Source organism: Oryx dammah, unplaced genomic scaffold, assembly GCF_014754425.2.
Source record: "Oryx dammah isolate SB20612 unplaced genomic scaffold, SCBI_Odam_1.1 HiC_scaffold_2, whole genome shotgun sequence".
In the NCBI taxonomy this organism is placed as follows: Eukaryota; Metazoa; Chordata; class Mammalia; order Artiodactyla; family Bovidae; genus Oryx; species Oryx dammah.
This window is the reverse complement of record NW_024070186.1, coordinates 114,721,468-114,736,358: the sequence shown is the minus strand read 5'-3', so window position 1 is coordinate 114,736,358 and position 14,891 is coordinate 114,721,468. Positions and strand designations below refer to the sequence as shown.

Sequence of the window (14,891 nt, the reverse complement as noted above, 5' to 3'; positions counted from 1 at the left end):
AGGAAGCCTTCAGAGCTGGCTTCTTTCTCTTAGAAGAGTACTTGAGATTCATGCCTTTACTGTTGCTGAGCAGTATTCCTTTGTGTGATGTATCATTGTTTGGTTCTGCATTCAGTGGTTGAAGGACATCTAGATTGTTTCCAGTTTGGATGATTATTTATAAAACTGCTGTAAACATTCATGTACAAGTCTCTTTGTAAGCACATATTTTTGTTTATCTTAAAGAAATACCTAGCCTAGGTGTGGGATGACCAAATCAAATGATAAATATGTTTAATTTTTTAAGAAACTGCCAAACTATTTTCCAAACCTGATGTACCATTTTACATTCCACTAGTAAGTAATGAGAGTTTCTGTTACTCTCATTAATGCTTGATACTTTTTTTTTTAATTAGCCATCTTAGTGAGTATATATTGGTGTCTTACTATGACTTTAATTTGCATATCCCTATGACTATTGAATTTGATCAGCTTTCCATATGTTTTTTCACTATCCATATATCTTCTTTGGTGAAGTATGTTTTCAGATTTTTACCTATATTCTTTCATTGGGTTGTTTTTTCTTAATGTTGAGTTCTAAATGTTTTTTTTTTTTTAATATATATTTTTGGATACAGTTCTTTGTCTAAAATGTGTGTTTAAAATGTGATTTGTAGATATTTTTCCAGTTTTTAACTTGTTTTTCCATTCAATGAACATTGTCTTTAACAACATAACTGTTTTATTTTGATAAAGTCTAATTCATTGTTCCTTTTCTTTTATGGATTGCAGTGTGCTGTCAAAAAACTCTTTATCTCAACCAAGGTCACAAAGACTTTTTCTTTTATTAACTTCTAGAAGTTTTACATGGGCTTCCCTGGTGGCTCAGATGGTAAAAAATCTACCTGCTCATGCAGGAGACCTAGGTTTGATCCCTGGGTTAGGAAGATCTCATGGAGAAGACAATAGCAACCCGCTCCAGTATTCTTGCCTGGAGAATTCCTTGGGCAGATGAGCCTGGTGGGCTACAGCCCATGCATTCACAAAGAGTCAGACACAACTGAGTGACTAACACTTTCTCAGAAGATTTACATAGAGGTCTAAGATCCATTTTGAGTTAATTTTTACATAAAGTGTGAGGTATGAGCCAAGGTTCTTCTTTTGTATTTTTTTTTTTTTTGCATATGGATAATTTCAGCACCATTTGTTGAATTGTCATATTTTTTAAGATACAAAACGTTTTTCCCTCATTTTTAACATACTTTCTTTACTTAAAATCCTTCAAGGGCTTTCCTTCACCCACAGGATAAAATTCATGCCCTTGAATATAGAAATTCAAGGTTCTGAACAACTGGCTTCCACTCAGCATTTCTTTTATCTCCTGCCTTCTCTACCTCTTAGTTTATATTCTGTTAACAGTAAATCATTATTTCATTCATATTTCAAATGAAATATTCAAATTAATCTTTCAGTGAATCATTGATTGATCCCATGTTTTATCATACTTGGCCCTCTTCTTGGAAATACTTCTTTTTCCCCCACCCTCATCACTCCTAACTCATCCAGCAAGCTTGACTTATGAAGGATGACTCAGCTTTATGAATCTTCTTTTCTTCATCTTTTTACTGGTAGATATCTATATCACACTTAACATGTTATGCTATAATTACTTTTATGTGTATGGGCCTGAAGTTTGTTTTCTTAACTCGTACACCATAATGTTAGGACCTCTGCACCATGTGGCAGTGATCCTGAGTTTTTTCTGGGACACTCCCAGTGCTCTGTTAGCTGCAGCAATGCATCTGTGCTGTCTTCTGTCCCTGTTGGGGTTCCCTCTTACCTTCACACTTCCTCCCACAGCCCTTGTCAGGGCTCCAGCACCCCAGCCACTGCCCATCAATAGAAAAAAACTATCATGCCATTCATTTGCTTTCTGATAACTCTTAATTTACTGTTAATAAAGGATTAAACTAAGTGTACTGGCCACTCCATACTCTCCACTTAATGTTCTATCCTAGCTTGAATTCTCCTCTCAAACTCCCTTTTGCCAAATCTCCAATATATACCCCCAATATATATTTTAAATTACTTTTAAATAGAGGAGGAAATCCTATGTTATATTGGAATGGGGATTTGGGGAGTCGATAATCTCCTAAGGATAACCTTAATTTTATTTATTGTGGTGCCTAACATGGTATTGAGCATACAGGAAATACTAAGTACACCCCAGGTGGTGCTAGTTGTAAAAAACCTGCCTGCCAGTGTGGAAGACATAAGAGACAAGGATCCAATCCCTGGGTTGGGAAGATCCCCTGGAGAAGGAAATGGCAACCCACTCCAGTATTCTTGCATGGGAAATCCCATGGACAGAGGAGCCTGGTGGGCTACTATCCATAGGGTCACAAAGATTTGGACAGGACTGAGGCAACTTAGTACATACATACTTATGGATGAAGGAGTATTGTAAAAAGGAGGAAAAGAAAGCAAAGGATAGGGCTAGAATAAAAAGAAGAAAAAAGGAAGAAAGCAAAGAAGGAACCTAATTTTTCAAGGACTTCAAGCCCAGTTCTAAATTTGAACACTCACTGATGTCAGTTATATTTATATGACATTGGCAGCTTTTCTCATAATTGTGTTTCTCTGTACTTTGGCAATTTTTCCTTCTGAACAGCAATCATATTTTAGTTGTTTTTCTCCTATTAAATTTTAAATATATATATATATATGTAACATTATAGTTATTTAGGAACATGTCTTTTTCTACTATTCTAGAATCAACTTCAAAGTAGGACCATATTACCTGGTCTATATCTTATATGTTATAACATTCAATCTTAACTTTGAAATGAGTTAAGAAATACAGTAGTGTGTTTCCTCAGCCTGAGAGATAAAAGTAGGCATAACTTAACCACTCATGATTGAGATATAGCCACAGAATTATGTGAATTTATTGACATTTTTATTAGGTTACATCAATCACTGTGAGTGAATTTATTCATTTTCCACTCCTCACAAATGTCAGCCAAAGACATCAGTGATTTTTTTTTTTATCCTTTTCATTCAGATGCAATGACTGTTTTAGGATTCTTAGGCCTGAAAATAATGCATTGACCTTTCCCCTAAACATTAATGGCATGATTCTTTTGAAATAAGGTCAGTTTTCATTTTGGCATAGCCATATATTATATGGGACACGCTATTGTATTTGGTACAGAAATCCATAAATTCAAAAAGCTATAGCACCTTTGTGACTTTGTCACTATTTCATATACTTAATTACTGAAGTATTCCATTACACTGAATGAAAGTATAAAAAAATGCCTTCCATTAGCTAGAGTTTCTGTGATGTAATGATTTCTTTCATATAGATTAAATCTCACTGCAACAAATTCTAGGATACTCCCTAGGGAAAGCAACTCTGGATACAAAGTATAAGGGAGCTGGAGAAAATCAAGGAAAAAAAGGGGGCTGCTTAAAAAGAGGAAGATTTAAGGGTGAGGCCTAGCAGAATTTCTGAATTTGTTCCAGGAAAAGAAGATAATTACTTCCCTAAAAGAGGATTTAAAATTAATATAATTATTTCTTACATGTTAGCTAAATAAATTTACTAAAACAAAAACAAAAGCCTCCCTATGTCAACTCTGGTTTTCCAAAATTTTCTGCCTCTGAGACAGTATTTCTAGTCATACAAGCCATTGGTAACAGACTCAGAAACTATTTCACATAAGTACCTCTAACTAAAAAAGACAAAACAAAAAAGTGGAAGACTGCATTTGTCAGTGATGAAGTTTTAATTATACAATTTGTAAAGCTTAAAATTAGTGTTTTTACTAAGATGGCCCAAATGGAACAACTGCTAAAACTGAAATAATGCTACCAGTTCTTTGATACAGTACCCAGATTTTAGCTACAAGGGAAATTCTTAATTGCTAAGGAGGCCCACCCTTTAGTCTAATTACAGGAACCTATTCTTACTAAGTAGAATGTTGAGTATTGGCTAGGAAAGCTGAAGGAAAAAAAAAATTGATAGAGACTGATATGGATAGAGCAAATCCCTTTTTAAGTCAAATTTTAATCCATTCGACCTACCTGATAAAGACTTCAAAGTAATGGTTTTAAGATGCTCATTGATTTCAGAAGAATGGATGAGCACAGTAAGAATTTCAACACAGGTTATAAAATGTAAAGAACCAAACAAGCTAAAGAATACAATAACTGAAATTTTAAAATATGCTAGAAGAAATAAACTAGTTTAAATGATACAGAGAAATGGATCAGCAGTCTGGAAGATTGATTAGTGGAAAATCACCCAAGCTGAACAAGGGAAAAAAATTTTAAGCAAGGATAATTTAAGGGGCCTCTGGGAAAATTTCAAGCATACCAAAATTTTCATTATAGGAGCTAGGAAAGGAAGAGAGAATGGAGCAGAGAATTAATTTGAAGAGATAATAGCTGAAAACATCTCTAAACTGGGGAAGGGAACAGACATCCAAGTTGCGAAGCACAAAGAGGCTCAACAAGATGAATATAATAAGGTCTACACCAAGATACATTATAATTAAAATGGCAAATATTAAAGGTAAAGAGAGAATCTTAAAAGGAGCAAGAGGAAAGATACTGGTTACATACAAGAGAACTCTCATGAGACTATCAACTGACTTAGCAGCAGAAACTTTGTAGGCCAGTAAAGTTTATTGTTGGCAAGATATATTAAAGTGCATGCAGTCATCTCCAACTCCTTGCAACCCCTTTTCCAGGCTCTTCTGTCCATGGAATTTTCCAGGCAAAAATACTGGAGTGGGTTACCATTTCCTTCTCCAGAGAGTTTTCCTAACCCAAGAATTGAACCCATATCTCTTGTGTCTCCTGTCCTGGCAGGCAGATTCTTTACCACTGCACCAGCTGGGAAGCCCATATATTAAAGTGAAGTGAAGTGAAGTGAAGTCACTCAGTCGTGTCCGACTCTTTGTGACCCCGTGGACTGTAGCCTGCTCAGGCTCCTCTGTCCATGGGATTCTCCAGGCAAGAATACTGGAGTGGGTTGCCATTTCCTTCTCCAGGGGATCTTCCCAACCCAGGGATCGAACCTGGGTCTCCTGAGTGTAAGATAAAACCTACAACCAAGAATATTCTGCCTGGCCAGGCTATTATTCAGATTTGAGGAGAAATAAAGAGTTTTACAGAAAAGCAAAAGCTAAAAGTTATTTCAGGAAATGTTAAAGTGACTTTTTTAAGTGGAAAAGAGAAAAACACAGCTAGAAATATGAAAATTGCAAAAGGATAAAGCTCATTGGTAAAGGAAAATATCCAGTAGATTGACCACTTATAAAGTTATTAGTAAGGTTAAAAAATAAAGTAGTAAAATTATACACAATAAGTAGTTTACTGATAACACAAAACAAAAAGTTGTAAAATATGATGTCAAAAGCATCAAGCATAGACGAGGGCATAAAAATATATGGCAGTCAGAATTCATTACACCTTAAAGGGCCATCACTTAAAATAATCATGTAGGTATATAGAAATGTATATATGTATGTAAAAAACAAAGATCATGGCATCTAGTCCCATCACTTCATGGCAAACAGATGGGAAAACAATGGAAACAGTGACAGACTTTATTTTTTTAGGCTCCAAAATCACTGCAGATGGTGACTGCAGCCATGAAATTAAAAGACGCTTACTCCTTGGAAGAAAAGTTATGACCAACCTAGATAGCATATTCAAAAGCAGAGACATTATTTTGCCAACTAAGGTCCGTCTAGTCAAGGCTATGGTTTTTCCTATGGTCATGTATGGATGTGAGGGTTGGACTGTGAAGAAAGCTGAGCATCGAAGACTTGATGCTTTTGAACTGTGGTGTTGGAGAAGACTCTTGAGAGTCCCTTGGACTGCAAGGAGATCCAACCAGTCCATTCTGAAGGAGATCAACCGTGGGATTTCTTTGGAAGGAATGATGCTGAAGCTGAAACTCCAGTACTTTGGCCACCTCATGTAAAGGGTTGACTCATTGGAAAAGACTCTGATGCTGGGAAGGATTGGGGGCAGGAGGAGAAGGTGACGACAGAGGATGAGATGGCTGGATGGCAACACTGACTCGATGGACGTGAATCTGAGTGAACTCTGGGAGTTGGTGATGGACAGGGAGGCCTGGCGTGCGGCGATTCATGGGGTCGCAAAGAGTCAGACACGACTGAGTGACTGAATTGAACTGAACTGATACCTGAAGCTAATGTAATATGGTTAATTATATTTAAATAAAAAGTCAATTACTTTAAAAAATTAATTTAAAAAAAGTATAAAATATCTAGAAAAAATTTGAGGTAAAAGATATATTCTTGAAATATTCAGAAATTGATGAAAAAATTTAAAAGTGGTGCAAACACATGGCAAGATGTATAATGCTAATAGACTGGAAGAATTAATATTGTTAATATACCCAGGGTACCGAAGGCAATCTACAGATTTAATGCAATCTCTATCAAAATACCAATGTCACTTTTCACTGTACTAGGACAAATAATTCTAAAATTTGTGTGGAACCACAGAAGTCCGCAACTAGCCAAAGCAATCCTGAGGAAGATCAGCAAAGTTGGAGGTGTCAGGCATTCGGATTCCAAACTATACTGCAAAGCTATAATATCAAAACAGTGTAATACTGGGGGAAAAACAGACACATAGATCAAAGGAATGGAATAGAAAGCCCAGAAATAAACCCATACTTACCTGGTCAATTAATATATAACAAAGAAGGTGAGACTATACAATGGGGAGAAGACAACTTCTTTTATAAATTATGTTAGAAAAACTAGACATCTACATGCAGAGCAATCAAACTGGACTATATCATATACAATATACCAAAAAAAATACCTCCAAACGGATTACTGACTTAAGTGTCCATAGATAGATGAATGGATGAAGATGTTATATATACAGTGTAATATTATTCAGACATTTCAATATTGAAATCTGGCCATTTATAACAACATGAATGGTCTAAAAGGTATTATTTGAAATAAGTCATACACAGAAAGACAAAGGCCATATGATTCACTTATATGTGAAATCTAAAAAGAAATAAAATGAAATAGGATTCACAGTTGTAGAGAAGAAATGGATGGTTGCCAGGGGGAAAGGGTGGAGAATAGAGGCAGATAAGTGAAGATTAAAAAGTGCTAATCTCCACTTACATAGTAAGTAAGGGACTTCCCTGGTGGTCCAGTGGTTAAGCCACCACATTTCCACTTTAGGGGTCCTGGGTTTGATCCTTGGTTAGAGAGCTAATAGCCCATATGCTGTGTGGTCAAATAAAAAAATAATAATAAGTATTGGTCTGCTAAGGCATAAAAAAATAGTAAATAGTTCACAGAGGTGTAGTATACAGCATAATGCATACAGTCAGTAACATCTTAAAAAGCTTTGTTACTGGACTTATCATGGTGATCATTTCATAATACTGAATGTGCAGGTGTCAAATTATTATGTAGTGCACTTGAAACTAACATAACACTGTACTTCAATTATATTTCAATTAACCTTAAACCTCAAAAAAATTGTTTAGAGACATGAGAAAAACACACTGCAATTTAGAATCTTGGCAAATCAATTGTGGAAAGACAAAATAAACCTACTTCAAAAATTAGCCTCAATGGGTAACATTAGAGCTAGGTATTGCAGTAAATACTATTTCTGTAGTTTTCAAATATTATCCCCAACACCCTTCTTCAGTGTTGCAGAAATAATAAAACAATAATTTCGTGTCTGTGTGCTCAGTTGCTCAGTCATTTCCAACTCTTTGCAAAACCATGGACTGTACCCTACTTGGCTCCTCTGTCCATGGAATTTCCCAGGGAAGAATTCTGGAGTGGAGTGCCATTTCCTACTCTAGGAGATCTTCCCAACCCAGGGATCAAATCCCATGTCTCTTGCATCTCCTGCACTGGCAAGCAGATTCTGATTTGTTTTTTTAACTTTTAACTTTTTCTTGTTGTTGTTCTTTTAATGTCTCACAACCTTTTTGCTTCCCTCTGTTAAAATCTTGTCCTACAAAACATTGCCCACGGTGATCAAGTTAGCTACACTTTAATGAACACATTAGAGAACCAGTTAATGTCATTTTATGACTCTCTGGCATCCTAAATTAATTAGATTTTTGCTAGACTAAGGCCAGAGAAGGCAATGGCACCCCACTCCAGTACTCTTGCCTGGAAAATCCCATGGACAGAGGAGCCTGGAAGGCTGCAGTCCATGGGGTCGCTGAGGGTCGCACACAACTGAGCGACTTGACTTTCACTTTTCACTTTCATGCATTGGAGAAGGAAATGGCAACCCACTCCAGTGTTCTTGCCTGGAGAATCCCAGGGACAGGGGAACCTGGTGGGCTGCTGTCTATGGGGTCGCACAGAGTCGGACACAACTGAAGCGACTTAGCAGCAGCAACAGCAGCAGACTAAGGCAATTGCATCATAAATGCTCTTCCAGCTGTCACTGTTGAGTGATCTTTGTAAAAGGAAATTTGTAGACTATACTCAGGACAGGGATTCTAAAGTCTTTCTTACTTTAGATTAATCCTACGAGATCTTGAAAGATTTGGACCCTGCTTCCTTCTCATATGTTTTCTTCTTCCTCTTGCTCCTTCTAATCCACTGTGTTTCAGAACAGCTGTGTGCTTTGAACACACAAAGATCATTGCTGCTCAGAGCTCTTCATATTCCCATTTACTGCCACCACCTGCCCAAATACCAGTGCAAGACTAGTTTCTGAAAACCCTGCCTAAATCTAAAATTTTGTCCTCCTCACACTTAGATGGTCTTTATCGTGTATCTTTGTTCTGTTTTCTTCCCTTGCATACATAATTCTGTGAAATCAGATAGGCTTTTTCCTATGTGTTCAGAATATTTGCTTCAGGGAATGTTCTAGTATATATGGAAGTAAGCACTCAACAAAGAGTTGCTTTATAAATGAATGAACCATTTTAAGCAACAATATCGCTAAAATGATATCATACTAGATTTTCTGGAATTTCCAATTTTACTTATGCCTTTATTTTGGCACTTTACCAAATATAGATTATTTAGACTAAATAAATTATTCAAATTTTAAAATAAAAATTAGAATAGAACACAACTATATCTCTGTAACATATTTTTATAGTACCTCAAATTGGATGTTAGTAGGATTCTTTTTATAATTATTTATGAGCTAGGCATATAATTACTCTAAATACCCTAAAAAGTGGATTATGTAGTAAATAATGGAATTATCAAACATTGCATATGTTGAAAATTATATAGAAAGTCCTTCCAATTTAGATAGATTAGCTTGTTTGCAAATTAGTTAATTAAAAATAAAACTTTAAAGAAAAGCTTAAAGCAGGACATTTTTAAAAAGTAAGCTAATTTTACAAAGCATGTTTGTTGGAAAGCAACAGATTTAATTTTTTTAATTAGATATATTCTCAAAATAACAAATTTGTCATTAACTTGTCATTAGTTTACTAAAATTATTTTCTAAACCAAGTTTATTATTTGGACAAGGATATACCAAAATATAATAGTGTTCATTTTTATATTATAGTTTTGGAATAATTTGTCTTCATCTTTGTATTTTTGCAAATTGCCTGTGTTTTCTACAATAAAAATATATTGTGTTGGTATTTTGTTTCTAAGCCAGATCAAAAATGTCCTTATAGAAAACAGAACAACCTTGTGAAATTACTTTTGTAGATCAAAATTTTTTGAATGTAGGAATTTTCATATTGTTATACCTATGAAGAACCATTTCTAGTAAACTCAATTTGCAAGTTGGTCAACTTACAAATGAGATGTTACATGTATGTACAATATTTTTTAAAAACTGAACCCTTCAAACAATTGAGGAAAATATCTTGCCAAATAAAAAAGTAAACCAACCAATGACATTAACCCAACTTATACTAATTTAAGGAAAATAAAAGTAACTTATTGGGTCACATAACTAAAAAGTTCAACAAGACTCCAGGGACAGCTCAGTCCAGGGCTCAAATGACAGTGAAATCATAAACAGAAGAAAATGGCCTCTACTTTTTCTCTGCTTTCTCTCCTTGGCTTCCCTTAGGCAGACTGTTTCCACTTGATGGGAAAGATGATTCCTGCATATCTAGTGACTAAGTTGTACCTAGTTGGGTCACATGCATATCTTTGATGTATCATTGTGTCCATGTGCATAGGGTGCTCTGGCCAGACTGTGTCACACAGCATCCCCTCTGGAAGGGAAGGCTGACAAGAATAGCTTGTAATTTGCAAGGGATATTTCCCTAAAGATAAAACAACAAAGAAGTGATTGGTATCTGTTATATGGGTTCTAAAATATTTTTAGAAAAGTAATTTGTTTGGTTTTGATGGTTACAAGCATAACTGTTTCTATGTATAAGTATTCAATAGATAACAATAAAATAAATATCAGACTCAAAGGGTGAATCATGAAATAACAGAATAGGAAGTACATCAGATATTTTAGGAAAACAAATACATTATTAACAGCAACAATTTTTAGTGTAACCATGATTGAGTTATTCATTATAATTTATGTTTTCTTTCAATATCTGCTTAGTGAAAGAAGTTAAGACAATGAAACAGACTTTTTAAAATTTGTATTTGAATGAAACGGAAAATATAAAGAGTAAAAATGAATCATAACCCTGCCATTTAAAAAATTATTTTTAAACAAGTAATCTGATTATCCTTCTGCTATGCTATCTTAATCCCTAGAGTTAACCACTATTAATAATCCAGATATAGGCTTCCTAAATTTTCTATAAATTTATATAGGTTTGCTTCCTGGTGGCTCAGATGGTAAAAAGTCTGCCTGCAATGCAGGAGATCTGGGTTCAATCCCTGGGTCGGGAAGATCCCCTGGAAAAGGAAATGACAACCCACTCCAGTATTTGTGCCTGGAAAATCCCATGAACAAAAGAGCCTGGTGGGCTACAGTCCATAGGGTTGTAAAGAGTCAGAAGCGACTGAGCGACTAACACTTCACTTCACATCTCTGTCTATACCTCTTTATGTATTGTTTAATGAACAGAACTGAAATCATGCTTTGCAAGTTAGTTGCAGTTTGTTTGTTTGTTTTTAATTTAGCAATTATATTACTTAGGATTCAGTTCAGTTCAGTTCAGTTCAGTCGCTCAGTCATGTCCGACTCTTTGCGACCCCATGAATCACAGCGTGCCAGGCCTCCCTGTCCATCACCAACTCCTGGAGTTCACTCAGATTCACGTCCATCAAGTCCGTGATGCCATCCAGCCATCTCATCCTCGGCCGTCCCCTTCTCCTCCTGCCCCCAATCCCTCCCAGCATCAGAGTCTTTTCCAATGAGTCAACTCTTCACATGAGGTGGCCAAAGTACTGGAGTTTCAGCTTTGGCATCTTTCCTTCCAAAGAAATCCCAGGGCTGATCTCCTTTAGAATGGACCGGTTGGATCTCCTTGCAGTCCAAGGGACTCTCAAGAGTCTTCTCCAACACCACAGTTCAAAAGCATCAGTTCTTTGGCACTCAGCCTTCTTCACAGTCCAACTCTCACATCCATACATGACTACTGGAAAAACCATAGCCTTGACTAGACTAAATGACTAAATGATTGTGTTTGACTAAATTCTAGCTAAATGACTAGAATAATGGTGGTTTTGTTGTAGCCACATGTTCCGGGAAACAAACTCACTCAGAAGGACAATGCAGATAGTGGAGTGCAGTTTATTACACCGGGGGGCCCAAGGCAGAGTCTCCTCTTAGCCAAGGACCCTGACCAGTTTTTGTGAAAACCTTACATACTCTAAGTGTACTTGCTCAAACCCACCTCCCCAAATTCCTTGAAACTAGTCTGAACAAAGGAAGAGAAAGATACAACCAAAGTTAACCCATGATTCATATGCCTTAAGCCTCAGTAGTTAACCATGGACAATTATCAATAGGCCTGTGGTCATACCCCACTAAGCATAATAGAATTTATGATTCTATTTGGTTACACAGATAATTAGGGTATTCTTTTAGGCAATGGAGAGTCTAGGTATGGGCCCTGGGGCTCTTCCATCTGGGGAGCCTGGTTTTCCAGTTGATATGTTGTTTCCATAGATACTGGGCATATAGCTTAAAGTCCAGTCAGGCCCAAGATGCAGTCCTGCTTTCAAAATGGAGCCTGTTATGTATGTTTTCTCCTTCAGTTTAAAATAAGATAAAATTAATTTCTTCTCCACATTATAGTTCTATGATCATTACGTAGTCAGATTCCTTCTATCTCATTTTTCCACTCCGCTCCTTGAGATTTCAACCTCATAGGCCAAGATGTTGCCCTTGTTTTGTCTACCCTCTCTAGCCAGCAGGAGAGAGAACACAGCTTGCTGGTCACATTGAGAACACTGCATGAAAGTTGTGCCTAGGATAGCTGCAAGAGAGTCTGGGGACATGTAGTTCTTACCTTGGTGATCATGTTATCCCAGTGAATCATACCTTTTAATTTTCTGTATTTTCTGATATTTTTACTTATGGGCCTAACTGATCTTGGAAAGACTGATCCTTCCAGGGCTAGCCACTTCCTCAAGATAGTGAAGGACTTACTTGCAAGTGGACCTTTCATCTACAAACCAACCAATCTAAAGCCTACACTCTCCACTTCCTTTATTGAGCATTCATAGCCCAAGCTGTTATTTACCATCCTCATCACCACAGGGCCAAGTATCAGACATCTAGGAGCATCCCCTATACCCTAGAGCCTGAAGGATTATTTAAAGTAGTCATTTGTAAATTTGCGTAGCTGCTTACACTGCCTCACACATTCCTTCCTGCCAGAATCCCAACAAAGGTTCTTGGCCACATTTTCCCCTTCCTCCTTCTTGGTACAGACCAACCCTGGTTCTCCCCCCATGTGGCCCTTTGTTATATGCTATGCCTCCTGTTTCTAGAGATCTTTGAGTGTAAAAACTTCTACCTTCATGTCTGTCATTTCTGATCTGTACATCTCGCCACACTGATCAAAACAAACCCTGGGTACATTTTTAAACATCTCCAGATAATGGTAATGGTTTGCACATCTCTCTGTGAATATACTAAAATCACAGAATTAAAAACCATTTAAAACAATGAATTTTATACTATGTGAATTATATCTAAATTTTAAGTTAAATAAAATAATAAAACAAATGGGCTTTGTTACAGTGGAAAAATGAAATAATATTAGGGGGAGATAGCTATGCTGCAACAATATCATATATCAGATTAGAACATAAAAACATCTCTCATTTTTATATCTGTCCTATATTATTCAGTGTACTATATTTTATTTAACCTTTCACTTAACAATAAATGTTTAGATTGCTTCCTTTTTTTCCTGTTATAAACTATTCTGTAATTTACAACTAGATCATGCTCTTACTATCATAAGATAGTTAGAAATATAATTCTTAAATTAAAGGATATGTGATTTTTTTTAAACTAGGTACTGCAAATTACTTTCCAAAATATTGTACTGATTTAGGAGGATTCTCTTAAAAGATTGAGTGCCCATTAATTTTTTTTACTTAGCACTACCTGTTATTTATCTTTTTAATTTTTAACAATCTAATTCGTTGTAAAAACAAATCACTTCAGTCACTCATTCATGTCCAACTCTTTGCAACCCCATGAACTGCAGCATGCCAGGCCTCCCTGTCCATCACCAACTCCTGGAGTTTACCCAAACTCATGTCCGTTGAGTCAGTGATGCCATCCAACCATCTCATCCTCTGTCATCACCTTCTCCTACTACCTTCAATCTTTCCCAACATCAGGGTCTTTTCAAATGAGTCAGCTCTTCACATCAGGTAGCCAAAATATTGGAGTTTCAGCTTCAGCATCAGTCCTTCCAATGAACACCCAGGACTGATCTCCTTTAGGATGGACTGGTTGGATCTCCTTGCAGTCCAAGGGACTCTCGAGTCTTCTCCAACACCACAGTTCAAAAACATCAATTCTTTGGCTCTCAGCTGTCTTTATAGTCCAACTCTCACGTCCATACCTGACCACAGGAAAAACCATAGCCTTGACTAGACGGACCTTTGTTGACAAAGTAATGTCTCTGCTTTTTAATATGCTGTCTAGGTTGGTCATAACTTTCCTTCCAAGGAGCAAGCATCTTAATTTCGTGGCTGCAATCACCATCTGCCATGATTTTGGAGCCCCCAAAAATAAAGTCAGCCACTGTTTCCACTGTTTCCCCATCCAGTTGCTATGAAGTGATGGGACCGGATGCCATGATCTTAGTTTTCTGAATGTTGAGCTTTAAGCCAACTTTTTCACTCTCCTCTTTCAGTTTCATCAAGAGACTCTAGCTTTTCTTCACTTTCTGCCATAAGGGTGATGTCATCTGCATATCTGATAGTCTTTTAAATTTGTGTAACTTTGAATATATGGGTTATTTAGCATTATTTTTATGTTGATTAGGCTTTTTCAATTCTTTCTCAGACAATTGCCTATTCATGACATTAACTCTTTATTAAGCTAGGGTATATAACCATTTATTAACCAGGGACATTGATATTAATGTGCTCTGCTGTGCTGTGCTTAGTCACTCAGTCATGTCCAACTCTTCGTGCCCCTATGGATTGTAGCCCAGCAGGTTCCTCTGTCCATGGGGATTTTCCAGGTTAGAATACTGGAGTGGGTTGCCATGCCCTCCTCTAGAGGATCTTTCCAACCCAAGGATCAAACCTATGTCTCCTGCATTGTAGGTGGATTCTTTACCATCTGTGCCACTATCTGGAAATACATAAGATCATCTCATTATATGTCTAAGAATGTGTCTTCTTTTCACTAATTCTGACTAGCTCTGTGTTTCCTTGAGGAAAACTCATTTTTTATCCATTCCAGGGTACTTTTCTTCAGTTGTTTCTTTGGAA

The 14,891-nt window shown here is 36.6% G+C and overlaps 1 protein-coding gene across 1 annotated transcript in view; it reads left to right on the top strand.

Annotated features, from left to right (window-relative positions):
• LOC120853062 (ephrin type-A receptor 6) overlaps nt 1-14,891 on the top strand; it is a 287,861-nt gene that overhangs the window by 58,191 nt on the left and 214,779 nt on the right. The window lies entirely within an intron of this gene.